The following is a 12,478-nucleotide window of genomic DNA, read 5'->3' as shown; positions in this document are numbered from 1 at the left end:
TTCTAACAAGTCCTGCAAGTGTGTCTGTAGAGTTAAATTATCAATAAGATCACAGTGCTATTTGTTGTTTGTAAATGCGCACACTCATCGATTCTGCTACTGTTGGATCACTTTTGGTGTTTGATTAACGTCATAATACCTGCAACCTCTAAAAATCAGAATTTTAACCAACAGAACATCATGAACCTTAGCCACTTTAGTTGCTAACATTACTGTTAGCTTGCTAGCACGGTAACGTAATCAACAGTACCAAGTCACTTTCTTTGTGTCACTTCATTTTCTGGGTTCATCCTGGATAGATCTCTGTCAAAGTTTGAGTTTGTCCCCATCTTTTACTTGATGGTTCGATGGTTCTTTTAAGTACTGAACATGTTGCTCTGCTCTAGCTTGCAATTATTTAAAACATTTTTCAAAGCAGAATGCACGATTCGTAGTGTCTCTTTTCCTGGCAGTAGCTGTAGCTGAATAAGACAACACGTGAACGAGCATGCAGACAAACACACATGCCAGCAGTTTGTTCAGTCTATTTCAATACATAAGTCAGAGTCCTCCTGTCTTCACAGTCCTAATGCAATCAGTGCTTGAGTTCAAGGCCTGGACTCGAGTACTACAATTAGGGCTGGGCGATAATTCAATAAGGATAATTATCATGATATAATTTTTCTTGATATAAATATAACAAATGTTTGATCAAAATTCGATATATTTAAACCTTTAATTACACCCACCAACCACTGGAAAGGGAGGAGGCGCTAATGTGCCTTAACCGCTAGTTGCCACACAACATTAGGCAGAAGAAGAAGACAGCATTGAACAGCCAATCATGTCGCAGGGTAAGAGAAAAAAAATCAAATTTTACACAAAAGACCTGCTACCTGTTAGCACTGCCAAAAATGATGGTTACAAGAAGCTTTTCAGAGAACTAAATCTGGACACAAGCTAACAAACCATTTGGACTTTCACTCAGGAGCAAAAATCCGCCTTCGAATTTAAATGAAATAATGATTTGATATTTATCACAATAATTATCAATATCGACTGACATGAACAATTTTATCGTGATTACATCTTTTTCAGTATAGCCCAGCTCTAACTACAACACTAGCAGGAGCTTATAGAATACTGTATATTCTAGACCTTCTTCTCAACTCTTGTTCCCCAACACATTCTAACCCACGCACGCACGTACATCCTCTTGGAGTGATACCAGGGTTTCAACTTTCGAAACACTTTTTGCAAAGTACCACTTTGTTAGAAAAGTTGAATGTTCATTTCACCCTTCAGCAGCAGCCTTGAAAGAGCGTCTGCTTGAATAACATGCACAGACAGACCCATAACAATTCCACTGCTCTTACTCTACTTTATGATGACAGTGAAATCTCATCATATCTCCTAATCTCTGCTCCTCGTCTGGTCCCATGATCACATCAGGCTCCCTCATCATGTCACCATCACTCATCCCTCCCTCACTCTCCACGCTTCAAGGCTTCATTAGGACTGTGTTGAATCAGTGTTGTGTCTGCTCTGTCTTTGGCCCCTCTCGAGGTCGTAATGATGCCTGGTGGGTATTTGAGATATGGCACGATCACACTGCGCTTTGTAATGAGGGCCTAGTTCTTTTTTTGGACTGATTTCTCTCTCTGCTTTGTTCGACCCATGTGCGTGTATCATTGGCCAAAGAAAAGTGGTCACTCTTGCATAACATGAAACTGCGAGGTCTCTTTTTATTCGAGGGGGTAAAGATTTATGGGAGGACCAAGAGGCGTATCAAAAAATTAAAATGCTGCTGCAAAATATGAAAATTCAGACTTGGCTTGCAGACAGCTCTGCTCTGAGATATATTTGGAGATTGCAGATGCTTGACTCACTTAAAAGACTCAGGAGCTCTCTTACATCTTTGTACAAATGAAAGCATGTTTTCCTTTTCCTGAATTAAAGGATAGGTGTTGGGTTGATGTCAAAGATGGACTGTTGGTCCCTTGAAAATGTCGTGGCTCTTTAGGAGATCCACTGTTAGTAAATATTTAATCTGCAGTGTGGAGTAAAATGCAGCGGAGTGAATGGGACCAGCGCTGATTGTTCATTCTCTTAGAAGAAATGACTTCCAATGATTATTTCATCACAGTCAGCTGCCATCCTGTGCGTTTTTCTACTCTCCAGTGTCTCAATTTGGTCCGTATATCAAACTACAGCTTAATGGATCGTCGCATGTTAGCCTGTGCTACAAATGCAAACCTGTTCATGTGGGCATGCGCACTTCCAAACATGCACGTGTTATGTATGAATGTGAGCAAAGTGGACTCACTGTGTGTGTGTGTGTGTGTGTGTGTGTGTGTGTGTGTGTGTGTGTGTGTGTGTGTGTGTGTGTGTGTGTGTGTGTGTGTGTGTGTGTGTGTGTGTGTGTGTGTGTGTGTGTGTGTGTGTCTGTGCATGCACTGCAGATGAATCAGTGCCTCCCACATGACCACATAGGCCATCTATCCCCACTAAATGTTTTAATGGGCACTTGGTCGAACTGATATCATTAGGAGAGATGATGGCGCTTTGATGAGCTAGCCTCCTGCTGCTGGTGTCCTATAAAAGATCAGAGAGTGCATAGTGTAATTAATGCTATCATACTCTCTGCATTGTGCAAGCTTCCTTTTTACTAGTATGTCATGTAGTATAATTCATAAAAAGCTCTGTGGCTGGAGATTGTTTACTGGTGCACACAAGAGTAATTACGCCGAATGAGCGTAAACAATAAAAATGTCCTTCCTGATTTACTGAACATCAAAGGCTGCTAGGAGGAGGGGTAGAGGTTGTGACACACAGATGGAGATCTCTTGCTGAAGCAGTGGTTTGCTTACAAAAACAAACATGCATACAGAGAAATGTCATCATAATATAAAACAACAACTTCCAATGGATCTGGCCTCGGGAGTCCCTACAATGAAATACTCACAATGCACTGGAGATAAGCAGAGGCAACTTATACAAATAAAAACGGCGAGTCCATCCATCTATATCAGCCCGTCTCTTTCTTTCCTTCTTTCCCTCCATTATGGGAACATACAGTATGTTCTCTTTCCAGAGGTTACTGTAACTGTGACTCTCACCTTTAGCTAATAAACCAGCTTAGTGGTTGGACTGTTGGTATTATCTTGTTCCCACTAAAGCTCTGGTATTATATGATTGTGTTAATGAAGCACAACTGGGATTTTTTTTTCTCTCTGCATTTGGCTCATCCATGTCACACTTAAAGGGATAGCTGGTCTTTTTTTAAGTGAGGGTGTATGAGGCACTTGTCAATAATAAGTGTATTACCCGCAGGGGATGCAGGTCAGCTGGGTGCCTTTGTTGAGAAACCACTCAACTTAATTTAGCTAATTTGAAGAAAGTATAACCCAAAGACTAATGTTGTGTAAGTGTAAGGTCTAATTAGACATTTTTAAGCAGTCGAAAGATCTATTTATTTCAGCAGACTTGTTCCTCCAAATGCAGCACACGTATCAGCTAGGGCTGGGCGATGAATCGATAAAGATAATTATCGTGATTTTATTTTCTCAATATGAATATAACAAATGTACGATAAAACGATTTTAACCTGTAATTACTTCCCCCAACCACTGGAAAGGGCGAGGGCGCTAGTGTGTCTTAAACACAAGTTCCCACCCAAATGCAAAACCTACCAGCTTAAAGCAGAGTGAAAACCTGCTTGACAAGAAAGGCCACTAAACTTCAATAGTTAAGATATTTTGGCTATTTACTAGACCAATAAATCCCAGATACAAGCTAACAAACCGTCTGGTTTCTTCAACTTTCACTCAGGAGAAAAAGATCTGCCTTTAAAATGATATGAAAGAATTATTTGATATTTATTGTGAAAATGATCAATTGACTGATATGAAAAATGTTGCTGTGATAACACCTTTTTCAATATCGCCCAGCTCTAGTACTAGCTGTTGGGTCTATAATGTTCAAGTCAACATGACTTTGCCATGTACACTGATATATTGTGGATTTAATATAAGTGCATCTCAGTTTGAGTTCATTTAAAGTAACAAATGCAGCACATTATCTTGGGAGCAGTCTTCCCCTTGAGTAGTTAACACAGTGTATCTTGACAAGGTAAACATACTGTGTATCATTTTGCAGTAAAAACAGTGAGAGCTGAAATTACTTTGAAGATGCACATCCATTTGACTTTTCTGATGTTCTGTTGTAGCTTCTGAACATTTTAGAAAATGGATAAAACAGCTGTGTTTATTGGTACAGTAAGCTATCGGCTAGCGGCTGGTATCCTCTGATACAGAAAGGTCCTGAAGTACTGTCATTACCAAGTCCCACTCCTGACAGCAGTAGCTCTCTGAGCTCACGGTTCACAAGTCTGCACCAAACGGGTAACCTTGGGATGTCTCCTGCTCTCCAGTTGGCATAGAAGTTTCTCTACTCTGTCCTTTGGTCCGTTGAGTCTTGTTCTACCTCTGTAAACTGTGGTCCAGAAAGGTGTCAGCATGTTTCCACCGTAAACGGCATGTCATGACCTGAACAGCTGATCAGTGAGCTCTAGGCAGAGGAACACTTATGTTATGTTTGAAAATGGTGATTAAAAAACTGGACATTTTGACAGTAAAGTAAAATAAACATGGCGTACACTTACTTACACTGACATTAGTGTTTGGGTCAGACTTTCGGTGGTATAACTGGCCCTGTCTGCAGCGGTTGATGGCTTTACATCCATGGAAGTTCTGTGTCTGGTTTCTCAACTAAGTAGCCCAGATGATCAGGATCCTCTGTGGGTACACTTACCAATCACGAAGCACCTAAATCAACCCCACTTTCAAAATGCCGAACTGTCCCTTTAAAGCTGCAGCCCTCCTTTCTGGTGTTTGTGAACAGGTCAGCTCTGTTGTGAGTCATCAGAAATATTTCTGTATTTTCAAACATCTGAGTGAAATTACAATAATAGTTACTGGTTGGTTGGTTTTAGATGTCCCTCCACCCCAATTCATCACCAATGGCGACTCTCCCACTCCACAGCAAATGAAATCCACAGCAGCAGCAGGTGCTATGCAACACATATGGCAATTAGTGGAGTGTGAAAAACATCTGAAGTGGTTTAATACTGTGTAATCAAACAAACAGCGAGTCACAAGAGCCAGGGCAAAAGCAATGAAATAACTGAGCCTTTCCAAACAAGCATGAAGAGCAAAATAGGTTCGGTTAAACACAGGGGGGAAGGGGAAGTGCCTGCTGATTTGAACCTATAGGATCTGTCCAATGAGGGCTAAAGGGATAATGAGAGGGGAAATGTTGAATCCATTTTAAATTAGCAGCTGCTGGAGCCCGTATTGACGTATGCTGCGCAGATAGGCTCTTATCCGTGCTGTTTTAATCTGTCCGTCTTGTTTCCCTCGCCCCCGGTCTGCACCTCTCTTGTGTCACATTGAGTGACTGAGATTGTCCTTGAAGGTTTGAGAAAAGCGATTGGCTGCTTTGATGGTGTTCCCCCCCAGGCTTCGAGTGCCCTGGGTCTGTCCTGCTGCAGATCACACCTGCCTCCCTTTTCTCATTAGCTGCTCTCTGCCTGTAAATTCTCACATAAACAGACACATGGAGTGATCTTTAAATTGTGTTTGTCCTTCACAGCTTTATATATACATTTGAGAAAGAAGAAGAAGAAACAGAGAGTTGAAAAGCCTTTTTCAGTTGTGATGCACGTTTCTAATTTGTATTCCAGTAAGGGGTCCAGGAGTTTTAGAGTGCGTACTACCATCGAGCGTCTGCATCTTCACCACGGACCTCCACTCATCCAGCTTCATCTTCACCGCCTCTTTACATAGGAAATGGCTGATTAGCAAAGAGTAAAGAGTGGGTCTTCACTTGCTCATCTGCCTCTTTGCTTTATCTGCAGAATGCGATTAAAACCTAAGACCTGTCCTTCCAAGGCGGGTTTCTAAGTCAGGCAATAGATGCTCCATCACGAGCAGCCTGCTGTCTCTCCAGGAGAGCTCCTACCGAGCCTCACATCCCCCCTAACAACTGTGTCGTTTATTAAAAGAGTGAGGAAGAAAAGGAGGCATTGAAGAAGGGAGTGGGAGACAGAGAGGCGAAAAAAAACTGTAAAAGAAAATGAGATCGAGAAAGAGGAAGAGGAAAAATAGAGCAATAACTTGGGAGGATGGCTATAAAAATAAAAGAGGGATGGAAGGAAAGTATTGAGAACTGGAAATGCAGCAAGATAATAGAAAACAGGAAAGTAGAAATAGGGTTAGAGTTAAAGAGAATGGAGAGAATGGAGAGAAAATAAAACTATGTGGTGTGGATGTGATGTATGGAATTGACAACAAATGCTCGAAAAGGATGTAAAACCTGCAAGGCTGCCTCCACATGAGTACAGATCGCTAGAAGACAGTTTCATGACAGAGATCGATCTGAAGGGAGAGTGAGGCGTACCTCCAGCAGATGGTTGTCTGGGCCAGTCGTCAGCCCGCTCTGAGTAATGGCTGCATCAGCCATCAACCCGCCAACTAACTGAGCCTCGCAGGACGAGAGCCCTACAGATGTTCGCCTTGTACAGCGTCGCCGACCAAGAGCACAGGCCAGATGAGCCAAGCATAAATTAAATTTGTTGATGCTGCATTAAGCATCCGTTATTGCTCATAGTTGTTACTGACAGCTTCAACCCACATCCAGAAAGTGATGTTTTAATGCCCTCTTGTTTATCCCTCCATGGCTACGCTATCAGCAGCTATTTGAAGTAACACATGAATGATATCTTTTGAATTCAGAGGGTGTTTCAGTGTTGAATGTGACCCACCTCGGTGCATTGTAATGCAGTGGCAGTCTCAGTGATGGATACCTTCTCTGTGACCTGAAATGGCCCAGCTCTTGCCTCAACAGTAGGAATGAGAATCTACTCCGAGGGCCTGCGCTGCTCTCACCTCCTGCCACACACTCTACAGGCACACAATCCATCCCAGCCTTTTCCTATCGCGCAAACAGGGTCAAACACGGTATCAAGAGTATCAGAGGGGGAAAGTTATTTCAATGTCTCGTGCCAGAACGGTAAACGCCTGAAGGCTTGGTCTCAATACATCACAGACCCAAGGTAAAGAAAGGCTAAAAATACCCTCCTCTTCTTCTCTCCTTAAACATAATGCCGAGGTTGGCAGAGTTGGCTTATGAACATCTCCAGAGATCTTGCTCTCCCTAACAAGAAACTGTGCCGGGGTTAGCTCCGAGTCAGCGATCACAGTTTAGCATATTCAGCTTTGTTTAGTTAGCGAGCACACCCAGAGAATATGCAGGTGATTTTGAAGAGTGATGCTAAAACCCCTGGCTTTGTCCCAACCAAGGAAAGATAGTCAGCTTCAAGAAGCGATGCTTTGATGCTCTGATAACTAATGAAGTGGAAAAGAAATGCCTCGCCACAATTGGAGGCATCAATCTGTAAGCTATTAACTTGACAGGTTATTTGAGCGCTTTAATTTTTGGCTTCATGCACTGTGATTTTATGACTTAATTTCAGGCTTTTAAGAGGCACTGACGGTGTAGGTTGGATTAAGTGGGAGTAATGATGAGATTTTGTACAGGTGGGATTCTCAAACAGGCTTGTTATCACGATTGTTTGAGCTAAAAAAACAGTTGCTGCATCAACCTTTCTATCCCTGTGTGATTCTGTGCTCTAACTGAAGCTTAATAGTCTTTTCTGAAACAATAAAATAACCTCTGTGGTTATCATTTGCATCAAGAGAGATGTAGATTACAACCAAACTGATGTGTCTACACCTTTCAGTCATTCAGCCACCCTCACCTTCAGCTTACAGTCTCCCCAGCCACACATCCCGCCCCCTGCTGGAAAAAATGAAATATTAAAGGGCCTCCTTTGAACTGTCAGGATGTATTGTTTTCCTACACACGCTGCTTTTGTCATCTGCACAGCTTTAACTGCCTTCCTCAGCAGTAAACTGCTCAGCCAAGGTCGTCGCTATTATTCCCCGGCCTCACATGTGCACTGGGACCAGAGGAGAGACGCTCCGACAAAGGAAGGTCATTCTCCCTCTGCGCTGATGGCCGCGTTATATCTCCAGTATGAAGCTTCATGAGCATAAAGGCTGTCCAAAACAAAAGAGTGGCACATCAAGCATGGTGACACACTCAAGCGATTTGGGTGTTCACTGTATTCTAAGCGATGTGGTAAGCGCCAATGGATTTTTGGCCTTGTATGTTCTGTTTTCTGTCTCGCTCTCTGTGTCAGCAGCAGATTTGGAGGAGTGTGTTAATTATCTTGTCCTCGCCTTATTGTCTTCTACATTTCTCTTTCTGTGGTTGCTCTTTGGGAAGGTAATTCGCCAGTCCAGAAAGTCAATAAAATAATCAGCGTATTTTAGAAGTTCAAAGAGGACCCTGACGCATGATTAACCCCTGTCTTGAATTGTCAAGCGCTCATATTCTAGATCTGTCATAGCGGCAACTCGAGGTGAAAGCCTTTGATGGAAAATGTAGGTTAAATACACAGAGGAGCAGATCTTATTAGCAGCTCCCTACGAGAGGAGTAGTTATTTGATCTCCTCTCTTGTTGCATAACCAAGAGGAGTGGGTGAATGAGAGGGAGACTTGAATAATCCATGTTTGTTTCGAGAAAGCACATCCTCACTCAGTCGGTGTCTACAGCGCCCCAATCAGCTGTAATGAGATCCCAGATTCTCTTGGAACTAAACTGCTCAACAAGCGCTCCATATGAAGCTTTCAGGCTTTATTCTAAGGAAAATAAAGTGGAAAAAAACCAAACTGTACAGTATCCTGACGTGAAACAAGCTCTGCTGAAGGCTAAAGACATCAGGCAGTAATTGGTGCAAACTTTGATGACTCGGAGCAGAAGTGTGGTGTGAGCTTTTGTATTTAATTATTATTTGGTTTCTGGCATTCCTTTTTCGTTTTCATGCGACACCAGAAAACATGTTTTTTGCTCAGGGGAGGCCAATTTCATCAAACACATTGTGGTTTGCATTATATATTTTTTAAGTTTTGAGATTGCCTTTTTGGTTCAATTTTCTTTTTAATGTTGTTTTGTGCCTCTGTCGAGTTTCTTAACTCTGCAGATAAATGCCCAACGCAAGCAGAAAACTCTCAGAATAGCAAATAACCAGCTGCTGTGCATTTCTAACTGTTTCATTGACATTAAGACATGATGATGTTTAGAGTCAGTTGACTGTAGTTACTTCACATTGTAACTATAAAGACATCTTTTTATGAATCATTTAAAAATTGCCAAAAAATTGTAAATCTTTTCTCTTGTAATAAAAAAGAGCCTCACAATGATGTTACAGTAATCTGTGAATGACTGGTATAACTACCTGAAAAAAATGACTGAAACTATCTTAGTTTTCAATTCAGAGTCAGAGTATTCTTTTCTTTTGATCAGTTAGTTGACTCAGCTCTGCTTTTCACTACTCTCTTGTGAAAGACTTTTCAATTGAAACACTTTAATTTATCCATTATAAGATCATCAGACGTTATTTTGAGAGTAAAAACTGATTCAGAGGTGAATCTGTTTCACAGTTAGAAAAAAATGCCCTTGAAAAGGACTTCTTTAAAATTGTTTAAAATTATTTTTAACATTTACATGTGGCAACCTCTGAGCCAGCATTATACAAGTATGTCTAGAGTAACCTAATAAGTACTTGTACCAGATACATCGGTACATTCATGTAAGTCAGGGGTTCCCAAACTTTTCTGCCCTCAACTCCCAAAAATGTAGATGCCAAAGACTTGTGACCCCCACTGTCCCTCCAAGTGGTTAAATGTTGCTTCATAATTCATACTTCATACTTCAAAATTAGTTTACCTACATGCACATGTGGCTGTGTTTCCTGTGCTGCTGTGAATTAACCTGCTGCCGCTGATCCTTTTGTTAATGAACTGTTAGGTAACCCTAACTTTAGGAGTCATCTGGCTACAAAGAAAGGCAGAAAATTAAGGAAATGTACTTATTTGCAGGGTTTTATTTCAAATGTAACTACAAATTTTGTCTATATTTTTACAATAATAGGAAAAATAAGCAAATTTAGATTACTGAAAAAAAAATCTGTAAGACCTCCCGCAACCCTGCAGGGGGTCCTGACCCACACTTTGGGAACCCCTGATGTAGGTGATAAATGACAGGTGTCGTGCACTTCATACTTCAAAATTAGTTTACCTACAAGCACATGATGCTGTGTCTCCTGTGCTGTTATGAATTAAGCTGCTGCTACGGATGCTTGTGTCTGTATATGTACAACAATTGGTAAAATATGCAATTTTAGATTACTTCAAAAACATTAAAACAAATTCTGTAAGACTTCGCGTGACCCCCCTTTAGGGTCTCGCAACCCCCCAGGGGGTCCCAACCCCCACTTTGGGAACCCCTGCTTCACATCAAAGCCTGTCAAATAGAACCTCTCACTGTAAGGTGTTCTTCTGTTGTGTTCATCTTTAATAATAGTCACCACCTTTACATGTGATGACTCCTATTCCCTTAACCCTTTAGAATTGTTGTTATAATTCTAGTCATGCATTGGCCTATGCTATCATCTGACAAGATACAATCATTGGAAGAGGCTAGGTGTGATATTACAGGAAGAAGTCAATTCCCAAACTCATTTGCACATAGAAATGTTTTATGTATATAGAAGTTGGAGTGATATTGCTGCATTCCTGGGTTCTGCATTCAGTGATCAGCACAGCCTGTAAAGTTCAACTATCTATAGATATGGCATGCTGTTATTCATCCTTATCAGCGCACACAACAGACTACACACAGCTGACATGTTGCTTTCACAAAATAGTTTTATTGGTAAAAAATAGAACTACTTGCACAAGCACATTGAGACAACTGTATCAGAACTTGTGAACTGTTTATCATCACAAATATGCTCTGGCAAAGTAAGAAGTGCTAAAGCATCCACAAAAATAAGCTGCTATTATCAAAACCATAAATCACTGTCTTGATACAGTATATGCAGGAGAGTTGTAACTCTTGAGACTTTTAGGACCTAGTCACTTTGCACTCTGGCCATTTATAAGCTAATGAAATCACGTGCTGATGATCAAGCTGCACAGCCACAAAAACGAGGAATTTCTAGCTTCTATTTTCCACCTGAATCCTATCAGACAGAAATTGTTCCCTTTTTTTCCAGAGTGCCAGCAGTGTTATGGTTTTGTACTGGTCCAGGGAGCCTGGAATGCTCAGCCTTTTGAAACAAACTGTTGTTAAAGTAACACGAGTAAAGGTGCTCTGCGTAGTCTTCTTATAAAGAAGATATGGTATGAACATGATATTGTATTTTTATATTGAAACAATCAGAGGGACTCCGGATCCCTCAGTAAAAACAAACAAAGGTCAGATACTTGTGTACAGTTTTCACAGACTTGGTGAACCAGAATTCCTGAATCAAATATATTTCTTTTTTTTTTTCATTTAGAAAACACCACCTGCGTGTCTTTCTACTGAGACGCTCATGCCCAGTGAAGTCTTGCTGTGCTTTGAGAAATGAGGAATAAAGAGGATTTAAAATAACCCTCGAAAGCTGCACTGGTCTGTACACAAGCATCTAGTTGACTTGAGACTTAGTCTGGCAGAACAAATCACAAATCCATAAAACATTTGCTAATGTATAATTCATGTACAAACAACGCAATAAAAAAATAAAAAGAAAGAACTTCGCTTCGTATTAAAACGTGTCATCATGAGACAATTTGGCACATTCTCAAAACACATATAGTGTCAGTATTAGTTGATGACATGGCACATTCTTTACTTTGTTTATTGCATTGGTTATGGTGCCTGGGCAGTGAGTTATTGTCAGGAGGCCAGTTCTGTCTGTGCTGGGCAAGATGGCTAAGTCAGTATGGGGTGAAAACCTGGCCCTAGAGGGCTGCCAGGGCTGGCAGTGATGCCCACAGAGATGCCCGTGGCGTGCCAGCAGCAGCCTGCAGGTGGCGAGCTGGGCCTAGCCATCTGCTCTCCCCTAGGAAGCGGCATGTTTCGGAGAGAGAGGGAGAGAACGTGCAGTTCTATACATCACTGCCAAGGCCTGTCTCGAACACAAAAACAATATTCCTCCTATATCCTTTCCCCATAAAGAGCAGACACGCTTTGGCACGCGGCTGTGAAAGCGTAACAGTGCTGCTGATACATGAGTAGGTGGGAGTTTTAAATATACAGTATGTGCATGTGTTGGGTGACCATGCTTTCACCATGCCTCAGCTTTCTCTTCTCAATGATCACGTCCATGTGACACGTGACACATGCAGCACAGAAGGGGTTGCAGAAAAACAAGAGAATGATATGTAGAAAAAGAGGAATGGTTACATAGTCAAGGGGATGCAATTTAAGACACAGAGATGGTCTGCAGGTGCAGACTGGTAGCATATGCGCACTGCTGACGCACTTGGAAAACAAGTCACATATGGAGAATGACTCAAGCCTTTTTTAGCTGCCTGCCACCCAGCT

The 12,478-nt window shown here is 41.5% G+C and overlaps 1 protein-coding gene across 2 annotated transcripts in view; it reads left to right on the top strand.

Moving 5' to 3' along the window:
• Window positions 1-12,478, top strand: part of tfb1m (transcription factor B1, mitochondrial) — a 33,715-nt gene that overhangs the window by 3,959 nt on the left and 17,278 nt on the right. The window lies entirely within an intron of this gene.

The sequence above is a fragment of the Notolabrus celidotus genome, chromosome 22 (genome assembly GCF_009762535.1).
Source record: "Notolabrus celidotus isolate fNotCel1 chromosome 22, fNotCel1.pri, whole genome shotgun sequence".
NCBI lineage: Eukaryota > Metazoa > Chordata > Actinopteri > Labriformes > Labridae > Notolabrus > Notolabrus celidotus.
Note: the sequence above shows the minus strand (reverse complement) of the source record. Positions and strands in the feature narration are given on the sequence as shown.